The sequence below is a fragment of the Hevea brasiliensis genome, chromosome 7 (assembly GCF_030052815.1).
Source record: "Hevea brasiliensis isolate MT/VB/25A 57/8 chromosome 7, ASM3005281v1, whole genome shotgun sequence".
NCBI classification, from domain to species: Eukaryota; Viridiplantae; Streptophyta; class Magnoliopsida; order Malpighiales; family Euphorbiaceae; genus Hevea; species Hevea brasiliensis.
In genome coordinates, this window is record NC_079499.1 from 75,397,922 (window position 1) to 75,413,284 (window position 15,363).

At 36.1% G+C, this 15,363-nt stretch overlaps 1 non-coding gene across 1 annotated transcript; it reads right to left on the reverse strand.

The window, feature by feature from the left end:
- Positions 1–13,718: 13,718 nt before the first annotated feature.
- Positions 13,719–13,825, reverse strand: LOC131181761 (small nucleolar RNA R71). Its single transcript, XR_009150240.1, has one exon. It is a non-coding gene; the product is annotated as a small nucleolar RNA R71 (small nucleolar RNA).
- Positions 13,826–15,363: the final 1,538 nt, after the last annotated feature.

Here is a 15,363-nt window from a genome sequence, read left to right on the forward strand (position 1 = left end):
AATCCCCATTTTCTCCAGTTTTGCAATCCTATCTTCTGCAACATGACATAACCTTAAGTGCCAAATATATTTTGAACTTGAGTTGGTTTTCACCACGTCATTGCATTCATTTAGATTGCTATACTCTGGCCAGTGGAAACACTTTCTTACTGGCAATGGAAACACTTTCCTATTGGAAATGGAAACACTTTCCTGTTGGCAGTGGAAACACTTTCCTTTGCCTTCATCAGCTTTAGTCTTCCTTTTTCTGTTTAGCTATTTTCTTGGAAGGACCAGGAATCTGAGGTTTCTTTTTCTTATTGCCCTTCTTCTTGTTGGACTTTCCAGCAGAAGAAGATGCAACCAAAGCTACCTCTTTTCCTTTATTGCTTGGCATATTCTTTTGGGCAATAACCAGCATGTTGAGTAATTCAGCTAAGGTGCATTCCTGTTTAGTCATATGGAAATTTGTCACAAAATTCCCAAAAGACTCAGGAAGGGACTGAAGGATCAAATCCGTTTGTAGTTGGAAATCCATGTTGAAGTCAAGATGTTCCAACTGCTCAATCAGCCGAATCATCTTGTGGACATGATCCCCAACATTCTGTCCCTCAGACATCCTCATACGGAATAGCTGTCTAGATATCTCATACCTAGCATTCCTGCTGTGCTCACCATACAACTCTTGTAGGTGAAGGAGGATCTCACTCGCACTCTGCATGTTCTCATGTTGCTTCTGTAGCTCATTACTCATGGAAGCAAGCATGTAACACTTAGCTCTCATATCATGCTCCTTCCACTTGTCCAAAGTTTCATGTTCCTCTTGTGTGGCCTCTGGAGGTAAGGGACCAGGAACATTTGAATCTAGAACATATCCTATATGTTCAAGGTTCAGGACAAGTTTCAAATTTCTTAGCCAATCGATGATTAGGTCCTGTCAACTGTTGTGATCAAGTATGCTTGCAAGGATATTGGATGGTGGTGGTTGTTTTGTGCTCATTTTTATCGTAAAAATTAACTGCAGAAAATAACAAGATTAATTAGTAAATGTATCATGTAATTAACCAAAATGATTATGGTCTTTTAATCAAATTGGTCCTCCCACTAACTTAGCGAATCCTACACTTCCAAAGTAGAAAACATAAATCCTAGTTGGATGGATTTCTAGTGGGTGATTGAATTCTTATAATTCTATTGATCATCCTCAGGTACATCCATTATTGGAATTACAATAAACTATAAGTGAGCAACTCCTTGCCCATCACATCTCATGTGAGGTTCAATCCTTTACCTAGCCCCTAATGCTCAAAATCTCAGGTACATCCATTATTGACTTATCTTGCATTAGTTAAGTTGATCCCATTGAGCCAGTAATTATGCAAATAATTTTAATGTCCTCAGGTACATCCAATATTGGCCACCAAACCATTTACATATTTACAACATCTCATGCTTAACAATTATTCTTAAGAAAATCTCTTAAATTAATTGCATCTCATGCAACTATTTAAAATTTCTTAAAATAATTGCCCCAATGGAGGGCTTATGTTATAATTACTTTAATTATACCATTTCCAACTTAATCATTTGTTTAGAAGATTTTATAGCCATCCTAATTACTATTAAGGTCTCACTTTGCACATTATCCATTTAGCATGCATATATCATATAATTGCATACATTCCCATACATCTCATGCATTCATGGATAAGCAGTAAATATGGTATGATCATAGACTTTCTAAGGGATTCAATTCTGAGCCACCAAGAATTGAATCAGGGCATTCCTAGGTGCATTTCATTCATTCATTTTACAAGAGTTGCTGAAGGAGTACATAATCAACACTTGATATTGAATTCCTCTCACTGGTCCCACCAATGCTCTTGACCTCCTTGAACTTCTTGCAATCCAATATTACATAGTAATCATTGGCATACCAAGGCGAATATACAAGAACTTAAATAAATGAAATTACAACCCAAAAATATTACAAACTTAATAATACATGCCCAAAATAAATTAAAATAAATTAATTAATTTACAATCCCAAAGAAACATAAAAGAAATAAATCCAATCACATTGGTCTTTTATAGTCCATGATCATCCATCATGCATATCACTATTTAACAATTAAATAAAACATACATACTTAAATTAAATTGAATATCTCATATTCAACTTAAAAATCCAGATTTGAATATGATTCAAATAAATTTAAAAATTCATATTTGAATCTCATTCAAACAAATTTAAAAATTCAGATTTGAATCACATTCAAACAACTTCAAAAATTCAGATTTGAATCACATTCAAACATTTTTTAAAAAATCAGATTTGAATCACATTCAAATATTTTTTAAAAAAACAGATCTGAATTTTATTGAATCAATTTTAAAAAATCAGATTTAAATATGATTCAAACAACTTTAAAAATTTAGATTTGAATCACATTCAAACAACTTTTAAAATTCAGATTTGAATCACATTCAAACAATTTTTAAAATTCTGATTTGAATCATAATTTAATTGTGTGATTAAAACAAATAATTAAACACTTTAATTAGTCAAAGAATAGGCCTTAGATCATACAACAATTGCAGAATTAAAAGCCAAACCTTGAACCACCCAAGGAACCATTACTGCCGCCACCAATGGTGGCTTCACCATGTGTGACGCCACATCTCATGATCCAACCAGCAATGAATCTCTTGATCTCATGATCAAACACACAATTAAATTATATAATCAACAATCTAAATGGCAAATATAGTGGCTCTGATACCAATTGAAGGAACGAAAGCGTGAAAAACACAAGATTATACCATTGAATTCAAAAATTTTCACCTAGGGTCACATGCACCATGCAAGATTTATTTTTATCTATTTGATTTCAATGATAAACAACATATTAAAACTCTTTTAATATGTTTTTGGATCTGTATTTGCCATTTAAGATTTTAAAATTAATCAGATTAATTTTAGAACCCTAGATTAAATCAAGAACGATTACACTAACCTCTTGATGCACTGCAGCGTGTCTGCGCCTTTGAGATTCGTCTTCAGGACAACAATTGTTGTCCTTCTAGCTTGTCCACACCAAGAACACCTATGGCAGCCCTTGAATAGCTTCTAAAGCTTTTTCTATTAATTAGAAAATCAAGTTCTGCCTTTTAAGAGATTAGAGATGTAAACAGGACACTAGACACAATTTCTAGTGTTCTTAATTCAAGAGATTGATGGCTAATCTCTTTGAATTGATGAGAGATGAAGAGAAATAGCTGGAGAGGCTCAAAGTGGCGTGACAATTGAGAGGAGAGGCTGCTGGTTATGTTTTCTTTTCATAACCACACTTAAATAGCTAGGTTAACACATTAAACCCTAGCCACATGTCACCTTTTGATTAGCTCTAGGTTTAAGTGACCCAATCACATTGTGCCAAGTGTCAAACCTATATTTAATCTTGATTTTAATCATCTTACATGATTTAAAAAAACATTTGGCAAGCTCATGTGTTATGCCATGTGTCACCATCTCATGGTGCCACGTGTCACAATCGTGAAATGACCAAAATGCCTCGTGTCTTAATTTTGAGTTCTTAACCCAAAATAATTATTTTCTTCTTCTAATTAATTTATATCAAATATAAATTAATTAATTAATCTCTATTAATTAATTTCTCATCAATTAAATTCATATTTAAACACTTTAAATATAAATTTAATTTATACTACACATCCAATAATCTAGATTTGGTTTCAAGTCATGCTAGGGACTTTGCAATTTAATTGCAAACCAAATCTATTTAATTAATCAATTAAACTCTTTAATTAATTAATTAAATCATATTTAAATAGGTGATAACTTGTGTATGTGTGTGACTTACTAGGCTCATCACTAATTGGCAATGAGACATGATATCAACTCTTAATATCATCAGAACTCTTTCTTACCATAAATGATTTCTCTAAATCATTTTATGAACCTCATAGACCATGGTTAACACCTAGCATAGCATGCCATGGCCACCCAATTAGTAATAAGATTTACCTTAAATGAACCTATAATCATATGTTACCATGCGCTAGAATCTCTCATACAAAATCCCAACTCAAGCCGGAGTCATGGTTTATGTCAAACTCCATTTGCTATGAATATTATGTTCTCTTTTAATTCCAGTTCTTGATTAAAAGATTTTCTCATCGAAACTCTTTTACGAATAAATCTATCTGTCTGGCCAGGAACTTGAAACATCAAGAACAATTAAATGAACATAGGATTTTATCTGTATTTACTTAGAGGAACAGATTCCATCTTGATCAACACCTACCTCCATATATAACTAGCAGGAGCCAACACATGCCCATATACCCATACATAGTACAAGTATGAAAGCAGTATCAAACTCAAACTACCTATATACAAGATAATTGTGCTATCTCAGGTCTAAAGATTATATGCACTGATATGATTTATGACAAAATATTGACAAGAGTAAACTCCATGTGCTTGTCATAAGTGTCACTGGTTCGGCCTACTTATCATTTATAAGTGCCTATCAAGTTTGTTATATGGCATGAGACTCACCATTCCATCTTATTTATATCTCATATAAATAACTTGGGAACAAACATGAATACAATCTTTCTGGATAAGTCATGTCCTTATTATGAAGTATCCTCGATTGTGAACCTATTTATGATACTTTGTGCAAGAAATATTGTCACTCATATTCTTAACAACTTAAGAATAATATTTCTAACAAAATATCAATGGACCTTTTCTATTACACATAAATATATTATGTAAACGGAAAAGTGGAAATGCCTTTTTATTAATAAAATATGTACAAGATACATACTAAATGATATGCTCTAGGGCATACTACTAACAACCTCCTCAACATAGACACATGGAAGACTTTATGTTTCTTTTCCAACTCTGGAGGTAGTGCCAAACGATATGCCAAAGGACCCACTCTTTCCAGAACCTCATATGGCCCAATGAAACAAGAACTCCGTTTCCCCTTTCTGTAGAATCTCATAATTCTCTTCCAAGGAGAAACCTTGAGGAATACTTTCTCACCCACTGCATACTCAATATCTCTTCTCTTTAGATCAATGTAGGACTTCTGACAGTCTAATGCAGTCTTAAGTCGATCTCTGATCACCCTGATCTTCTCTTCAGTTTGCTGAACAATTTCGAGTCTAATCATCTTTCTTTCACCCACGTCATCCCAACATAATGGGGTTCTACATTTTTTGCCATACAAAGCTTCATATGGAGGCATCCCAATGCTTGATTGGTAGCTGTTGTTATAAGCAAACTCAATCAAAGGCAAGTGTGTGTCCCAGCTGCCCTCAAACTCAATCACACAAGCCCGTACATGTCCTCCAAGATCTGAATTACCCTCTCAGACTGGCCATCTGTCTGTGGGTGGAATGTAGTACTGAAGCTCAATCTAGTTCCTAGGGCTCTCTAAAGACTACCCTAGAATCTAGAAGTGAACCTAGGATCTCTGTCTGATACAATGGATACTGGCACTCCATGTAATCTCACAATCTCATTAATGTACAATTTGGCCAATCTTTCTAAACTGTAGTCCATCCTGACTTGCAGAAAATGAGCAGACTTGGTTAGTCTGTCAAAAATGACCCATACTGCATTATGACTCTTCTGTGTCCTTGGAAGTCCCATTACAAAATCTATTGTTATTCTCTCCCATTTCCATTCTAGCACTGGTGGTGGATGTAACAACCCAGCGGGTACTTGATGCTCTGCCTTTACTTGCTGACAAGTTAGGCATTTGGAAACAAACTCTGCCACATCTCTTTTCATACCCATCCACCAGTAATGCTCCTTTAGCCCTCTATACATTTTCGTGCCACCAGGGTGCCCGGTAAAAGGAGACTCATGTGCTTCCTTCAAAATGATCTGCCTCAAATTAACATCATTAGGAACACATATTCTGCCCTGGTGTAGTAGTAGACCATCATCTCTGATTGAGAATTTTGGTTTCTTGCCCTACCTGACTTCTTCCAATAGCTTCTGATACCTTTCACCATTATGAGCAGCTATTCTAATCTGATCAATCAATACTGGTTGTACATGCCATGCAACTGCTATCTGCCCCTCATCATTAATCTGTAAGCTGGCATGTAATGATCTCAACTCATGTACCATAGACAAAGGAGTAACCCGTAGACTTGCCGTAGTCTTGCGACTTAAGGCGTCAGCCACAACATTAGCTTTACCTGGCTGATAGTCTATCAGACAATCATAGTTTTTTATCAACTCTAACCATCTCCTCTGTCTCAAATTCAGCTCTTTTTAGGTGCCCAAATACTTCAAACTCTTATGATCTGTGTAGATGTAACACTTTTCCCCATACAAATAGTGTCTCCAGATCTTAAGAGCAAACACAATAGCTGCAAGCTCCAAATCATGTGTTGGATAATTCCTCTCATGAGGTTTCAGCTGGCGTGATGCATAGGCAATGACATTTCGATCTTGCATCAATACACAGCCTAACCCATTGTCAGAAGCATCACTGTAAACTATATATTCTTTACTCAGTATAGGTAAAGTCAGGACTGGAGCTTCAGTCAAACATTTCTTCAATTCATCAAAACTCTACTGGCATTTATCCGTCCACTGAAATTTCACATCTTTTCTAAGCAGCTTGGTCAGCGAAGATGCCCACATGGAAAATCCCTTCACAAACTGACGGTAGTATCCAGCTAAACCTAGAAAACTGCGAATTTCTGTGATATTTCTAGGTGGCCTCCAATTAAGGACAGCTTCAATCTTACTTGGATCTACCTTGATTCCCTCTTCTGATACTACATGCCCCAAGAAAGATATTTCCTTCAATCAAAATTCACACTTCGACAATTTGGCATATAGCTGTTTCTCCCTCAAAGTTTGTAGTACAATGCGCATATGTCTATCATGCTCTTCTACATTCCTCGAATAAACCAATATATCATCTATGAATACCACAACAAACTGGTCGAGGTATGGTCTGAAGATAGTGTTCATCAGATCCACAAAAGCAGCCGGAGCATTAGTTAACCCGAATGGCATGACCAAGAACTCATAATGGCCATAGCAAGTTTTGAAGGCAGTTTTTGGAATACTCTGCTCTTGTACTTTTAGCTGATAATAACCTGATCTCAGGTCAATTTTGGAGAACACAGCTGCACCCCTCAACTGATCAAACAAGTTATCAATGCGGGACAATGGATATCTATTCTTTATAGTCACCTTATTCAACTGCCGATAGTTAATGCATAACTGAAGAGTGCCATCCTTATTCTTTACAAACAACACTGGTGCTCCCCAAGGTGACACACTGGGGCAGATAAAGCCCTTGTCAAGCAGCTCTTGCAATTGCACTTTCAATTCTTTCAATTCTGCAGGTGCCATTCTATATGGTGTTATGGAAATTGGATCCACACCAAGCATAACATCAATCTCAAACTGCACCTCTCTTTCTGGAGGTAATCCTGGCAATTCATCAGGAAACACATCTAGAAAGTCACATACAGTAAGGATGTCCCTCAGTGCTGGACTCCCCACTTGGGTGTTTATCACATGTGCCAAGTATGCTTCACACCCCTTTCTGATCATCCTTCTGGCTAGTGCAGCCGAAATGATGTTTGATGGCAATAAATGCCTCTCCCCATGTTTTACCACATCACCATACAAAGGGAGACCAAAAGTGACTGTCTTCAATCTATAGTCAATCATGGCGTGATGCTTGGCTAACCAATCCATGCACAAAATGATATCATACTCTCTAAAGGGCATTTCAATCAAATCTGACAGGAAAACATGTCCTTGGATCACCAAAGGACAGTCTCTATAAATTCTGTTGACCCGGACCTCTTGTCCTAACGGACTAGTTACTAGCACTTCAAAACCCATTTGGACACATGGAAAAGCAAGTGAACAGACTATGCTAGCACTAACATATGAATGGGTTGAACCCGGATCAAACACCACAAATACATCTTGATCAGAGATAAAGAATGTACCAGCTACAACATCAGAAGTCTCAGCCTCTTCTCGTTGTCTCATCGTGTAGACTCTGGCTGAAGCACTTCTTTGTGCTAACTGACCAACTGTGCCCTGACTGCCAGAAGTAGTGCCTCTACCTCTGCCTCTTCCTCTGCCAACTGACTGTGAACCTCAAGGAGCAGGACTCGGAATAGATCCTTCTACAGTCGTAGGAGCTGGACCATACTTAGGAGCACTAGTGCATTCTTTTTCTAAATGGCCCTTGCCTTCACAGTTAAAGTAGGCTCCAGTGGCCCAATAGCACTTTCCCCCATGAATCTTGCCATAGGTCTCACAGGGGCGGGCAAAATATGAACCCCTGCTCGACTGCTGACCAGACTTAAGGGGTCTCTGTCAAGAAAATTTGCCCCTACCAAATCTTCCACCTCGACCCCTGCTGGGTCCACTAAATTTCTTTTTCTTTCCAAAGGTCCCACCAGAAATCTGTTCAACTGATTTTTCCCCTTTGTCTTTCTCTGATCTTTAAACTTTTTCTAATTTTTCTTTTATTGGGGTCGCTTCTGATTCAAACCTTTCTAACTCGAGTGCTTGAGACATGAGTTCTGAAAAGTTACTGTGTCTGAATCCCACAACTTGCATTCTCAAACTGGGCTTCAAACCATTCTCAAATCTCTTGCATCTTGCCTTGTTGGTAGAAAGGAGACTCCCAGCATAATGATTTAAGCGGGAGAACTCCCTCTCATACTCTGCCACTGATCGGTTCCCTTCATTCAAACTTAAAAATTCTTACAACTTCTGATCAACATATGCATCTGGGATGTATTTCTGTCTGAATTCTCTGATGAAGTCATCCCAGGTTAGCACTGGTGGTTTAGCTAAGCTGTGGGGGATGGTCTTCCACCAATCATACGCATCCCCTTGCAGTAGAGACACAGAGTATTCAAACTTTAATTCATCTTGGCAGTGCAGCTTCTTGAACACTCTGTCCATTCTTTCAAGCCATTGCTCTACCTTTAAAGGGTCCACTGTACCCTTAAATTCAGTAGCCCCATACTTCAATAATTTATCAGACTGTCTGGCTAGAGGCAGTGGTTGTGCCACAGGTGTCTGGGGTGGAGCTTGAGCAGGCACACCCCCAGCCATTTGTTGAAACATCGCAGCCATCTGCTGTGCAAACTATGCAGGAAATTGTGGCATTTGTGGAGCTGGCGTTACTAATTCACTGAAATTCAGTAAAGCTAGGGCTTCCCCTTGTGCCTTAGCTTCAAAAGATTGCTCGACTGAGCGATCCCCTTCTTCCATTTTAGTTTGAAGTTAGGGTATCTCATGAACAAGTAACACATGGAGATTTCCCTCCGTTAGTTCATATGTATGATGTAATGCACTGTATGTAACAAATATGGACATTGAGCAGTTGTACTTAACAAGGAAAAACACAAATTCATAGGTTAAAACATACTTCAAAAATTTTGCTTTGATACCACTAAAATATGTCACACCTTACCCCTCTGTAAAGCATTACATGATCCCGTAGAATACCTCATGAACTACCGAACTTCACATACCGATAACTCATTAAGTAACCTATAAGGATTTTAAAACAATTTTCTTATTTTTGATAAGTGGTGAGCATTTTCTAATAGGTATTTAAAACATTTAATTAAAATTAAAACTAGTTAATATTTTTGGCCCATTTTATTTTTTCGCAAATTTTATAAAAATTTTGCTAGAGTTCCGTCTGTATTTTGAGAAAACAGTTCTTCAAATACCTGAAAAAAAACTCTTCCAATAAATTTTCTTAACCACTTCTTCAATTTCACAATCAATCTCAATCAATTTCAACTCATTTATCAACTTCCAAAAATCAAATCCACCATTTTTAATATCCAACAATCATCAAATTCCATTAATGAACTTCATTCAATTCAAAATAAAATAATACCATTCATGTTTCATTGATGACAAAATAATTTATATACTTCACTACAAAAATTTACATTGAGAGAAATTCAAACTAAAATTTATTACAAACTTAATATAAGCTTTGTACAAACTGCTCAAGACCGAATTTATATGTCCATACAATTACATACAATACATTCATCAAATTGAATATTTATAGTTAGGGTATAAATTATACCTTATAGCTTCAAGGTAAGTAGCTCCCCTATCCTCAGCAGCTCAATCTGCTGCTCCTCTAGTCTCTATATCTGCGACAGCAATAACAGCTACCGCTGAGTACTAAGACTTAGTGGTGCACAACATACTAAAATAATCTTTATGCAGAATTTAAATCACACTTATTCAAAAATTGGACTGAACATGAAACTTAAATACAAAACATGAATTATGAGATTTGAATCCAAACAAGTTCATTTCGAAGTGCCAAAACACATTTCATAAAACCCACAATTATATCATGCTATTCGAAATAAATATAATATTAATAGCCAGAGGCTAAGGAGAAATCACATCACAAGGCTAGCTAGCTCAAATATATGGATATCCATTCAAATTCCTCTTCTACTGACACACCTCAACACTTCATCTAGAGAAGGAATCAAAATTTGAAACTGATTACCCCCACTAGTAGTGCTAGTGAGGTGTTCAAATATATGGTCATGATACTGTGGTTTTAAAACTTGTCTTAACAATTTGCTAAACATTGCCATTTCAAATATACACAATAACTTTCAACAATTTAAATCAAAACATCATAAATAATGTCACAAATAAACTTTCAACAATTCAAAGTAAAAAGTAAAATACATATTTCCTTAACTTTATCAAAATTTTTTTTAAAGCATGGAGATGTTGTGCACAAACCTCAAGCGAGTCTCCTTTTGGCCTTAACTCAGTTTCTCGGGTTCTTTCCCGGTATTATTTTCAACTGAAACACACAATTTTACAATGTTATAGCCATTTGAACAATAGCTGCCGGATTAGACTCAATCCAGTTTTCTGGGTAAATTTTGGTTCTGGCAGTTTTAGGTCACCAAATTTAGGTGGCCAAATGACTTGGTTAATGGCATAATTTGGGTTTATGTTCTTCATAAAAGTTTTAGGTCTACATATAGGCTATCCACTGGTAAAATTTTAGGTCATTTTGACCTGTCTAGCTCAAGTTATGACCAAATGAACAAACACTGTTCATTTGGTCAGTTTGTACAGGGCAGAATGAGATTTTCCAAGTTTGGTCAATTTGTTCACTAGGTTTTAGTCACTTTTTGGGCATGCTTCCTAAATGAAAATTGTGTCATTTAGTGTCTATTTTTATTCCCAATTGGCATCATACCAATTGGACTTGTAAATTTTCATTTTTGGTCCCTGAAAAGGACTGGCAGCATGACCACATTGAATCCGAATTTGGGTTCAACTCCAACACTTTCAACACACTTCATTTGGTCACCATTGACCATTTCCCACTTCAAACTAGGTCCAAGACAACTTTTACCAATTTTTCACATTTTTGTCTCTAGCCCTAAGTGTCTAAAAACCCTAACTTATTAAATTGTTGCATTTAACCACATTTAAGCATATCAATCTCATTAGCACATCAATACAAGCTTGCCTACTATATTAAATTCAATCAAAACTCAAACATATGCATAGTAACCCTAGCTGGCCGAAATTTAGCTTGGTCCCTCAACAATGTTTTTATTTCATTTTAGGCATATTTCTAAGTTAACTAAGCAATAAACACAACTAATTCAACTAAAAAATCAAATTTAATTTACTAACCTTAGTATAGAATTTCTTTCCTTCAAACTTCTTCCTTTCTTCTTTTTTTTTTTGTTGTCAAGTCCTCTATCAAAGCTTGAAATCAAGGTTTAGTGTTGGAGGTTTATCTTTCTATGGTGGAATTGGAGATTTGATCAAGCTCAAAATGAGCTTTAATGGAGGTTTTGGGTGAGGGAGAGGGAGAGAGAGTGAGGGCGGCACTTAGGGAAAGAATATGACTTTGTTTATTTTTTTTTTCTTTTCTTTTCTTTTCTTTTATGTCTTAGAAAGACCATAATTTAATTTAGATAAATTTTTAATTATAGGATTTATGGCAACATGCATGATGTCATGCATGATGTCATCTCTCTACACCTTTTTATTTTCTCTCTTTTTTTTTCTATTAGTTCTTTAATTTAATTCCCGACTCCAAAATTTTCTTTTCTTTGATTTTATTTGACATTTAGGTCAGGAGTCAGCTTTCGAGGTCAATTGACCAAATTGCCCCTCGCCGGTTCAACCCGGTTTGCAAATAATTTAATATTTCTTCCGGCTCCCTGACCTAATTATTTGACTGGCTTAACAATTCTTTTTCATGATTTTCTCTTTTCCACTGTGTTCGTAATGTCCCTAAGGACCGTGGCATCATATTTTACGGTTCGAAATTTGAGTTTAAATCGACTTCGCAGTCATTCCTGAGAAGGTTACCCATCGCTGTGACTCTCAGCTCTTTTAACTTCTTATGTTCTGTTTTTCTTATTTATGCTTAACTAATTGGCAATTACTAATTATTTATATTTATAGGTTATCTAGTTGTCTTAAGTGTGGTTCTAATCCCCTTAATTATCTAGACTGACACCGGTCACCGAAATAGTGAAATATACCAGGCTATACAAATAGGGGTGTTACAGATAATAACCTAAGGAAACAATAGGGTGGATTAAATGATTTATGCTTCATAAATTGTTATTCAGCTTAACTATTTCCTTTTCTTAAAGCAGTTATTAATTTGATGAGGATTGATTAATACCAACTCAGTTAATAATTAGAGTCAATAAGAGTCCTGGACTTACCACTTATTGCAAAAAATATTTCATAACTAGTAATTTTAGTTAATTAAGTTTCTGGTGGATTCGATAACCATCAAGAATTTTGGCTCTACTGCCGAGGACTAAAATCATTGGATTTCATGTTTTTAGTGTTAGGGTATTTTGTTATTAATTTTGTTTGTGAAGTGTTATTATTTTCAAGTTTTTGGAAAAAATTACGGTGTTACTATTCATCAACAGATTTTTTGTCGAATTTGGAGGGCAGCCCATACTTATTTTGAAGGAAATGACGTGCTAATCATGATTATAAATTTATCAGCCCCACCCTTTTAAGGCCAAATTCGATTGTTTTCTAGGGTTTTGAGGCATTTTTCTATTTTTACTTTGATTTCTCTTTCTTTATGATAAGAATTTCTCAATCTGGTGAGTTGATCTTTGATCCAGAAGTAGAAAAAATAGCTAAACGGTTGAGAAAATTGGCTAAGCAAGCTAGGCAGATTCTGAGTACATCTGAAGGAGTCCAATCTCCAAAGGAGTTAAGTTCAGATTCGGATTCAGATTCAGAATAAAATTCCAAAAATGAAACCATGACTGCTAGAACCTTGAAAGAGTTGGTTGCTCTTGATCTAAACCAACAGCCTTTGTGTGTCCAATACCCTACTTTAAATGTTACTTTTGAGTTGAAATCTAGACTAATCCATTTGTTGACTAAATTTCATGGTCTTGCAGGTGAGGATCCACATAGGCATCTAAAGGAATTTCATGTTGTGTGTTCCAGCATGAAACCTCAAGGAGTTTTAGAGGATTAAATCAAGCTTCGAGCTTTCCCTTTCTCACTGGAGGGCACAACTAAGGATTGGTTGTATTACCTTCCTTCTAGATGTATCAACTCATAGAATGGAATGAAACAGATATTTCTGGAGAAGTATTTTCCTGTTTCTCGTGCTGCCAACATAAGAAAAGAAATTTGTAGCATCCGGCAATACAATGGAGAGAGTTTGTATGAGTATTAGGAGAGATTTAAGAAGTTGTGTGAAAGCTGTCCCCATCATCAAATAAGTGAGCAGCTATTGATTCAATATTTCTGTGAGGGACTTCTACCAATGGACCGTAGTATGATAGATGCTGCTAGTGGAGGAGCATTGGTTGACAAGACACCAGAAGAGGCAAGGAGACTGATTACTAACATGGCAGCAAATTCTCAACAGTTTGGAATGAGAATGGATCACACACCTATGAAGGTTAATGAGGTAAGTACATCTAACCTTGAGAAACAAATTTTTGATTTAACTTCTTTGGTGAGGCAGTTGGCTGTAGGGAACATGCAGACTGCTAAGGTATATGGAATTTGTTCGGGTTCAGATCATGCTACTGACATGTGTCCTGCATTACAAGAGGATGAATCAATGCAACATGCTAATGCAGTAGGACATTATGGACAGCCACAACGCAGGTATGATCCCTATTCTAATACTTATAAGCCAGGATGGCGAGATTATCCCAATTTAAGTTATGGGAATCAACCGGTGCAAAATCGATACCAGCAGCAAAGACCACAAGTGAATCAACAACCTCCATCTTCGCCTCCCTCAAATCAAGGTATGTCACTTGATGAAATTGTTAAGGCTTTCGCTATTAACACACAACAGTTTCAATAGGAGACCAAAAATAGCATTCAAAACATAGAGAGGCAGATTAGTGAGTTAGCCTCATCTGTGATTAAGCTGGAAGCTCAAGGTTCTGGAAAGCTCCCATCACAAACAGTCATGAACCCCAAAGAAAATGAAAGTGCGATATTTTTACGGAGTGGGAAAGAAGTTGATAATCAAACTCCACATGAGCCAAAAAAAAAAAAAAGAAGAAGCAAGGAGAAAAAAGAGTCTGAAGTTCCTGAAATTAAGGTAAATACTAAACCTAAACTAAATAGGGTTAATAATTCTGTTCTTCCTCCATTCCCCTGCAAGTTGGCCAAGACGAAGAAAGAAGAACAAGAGAAAGAAATTTAGGAGACTTTCAAGAAGGTAAAGGTCAATATACCTTTACTGGATGCGATCAAACAAGTTCCCAGGTATGCCAAATTCCTTAAGGAGTTATGCACTACAAAGTGCAAGTTGAGGAATAATGAGAAGATCAGTGTGGGGGAAAATGTGTCAGCATTAATTTAGCAAAAATTACCCCCTAAGTGTAAGGATCCAGGTTCATTTTCTATTCCATACAGAATAGGTGATTCTAAATTTGAATGTGCAATGACAGATTTATGAGCATCTATTAATGTTATGTCAAAATCATTTTTTCAAACTTTCAATTTGGGTCCTTTGAAAGAAACTAGTGTCATTATTCAGTTAGCTGATCGTTCTAATGCTTACCCATTGGGAGTAGTTGAAGATGTGTTAGCGCAGGTTGGAGGATTGATTATTCCTATAGATTTTTACATTATGTATATGGAGGATAGTGTTTCCACATCAAAGTTAGCTTTGATTTTGTTTGGAAGACCTTTCCTAAAAATTGCCAGGACAAAAATTGATGTGGATGAAGGTACCTTAACTATGGAGTTTGATGAAAAGACTGTTAAATTTATATCTTTGATGCCATGAA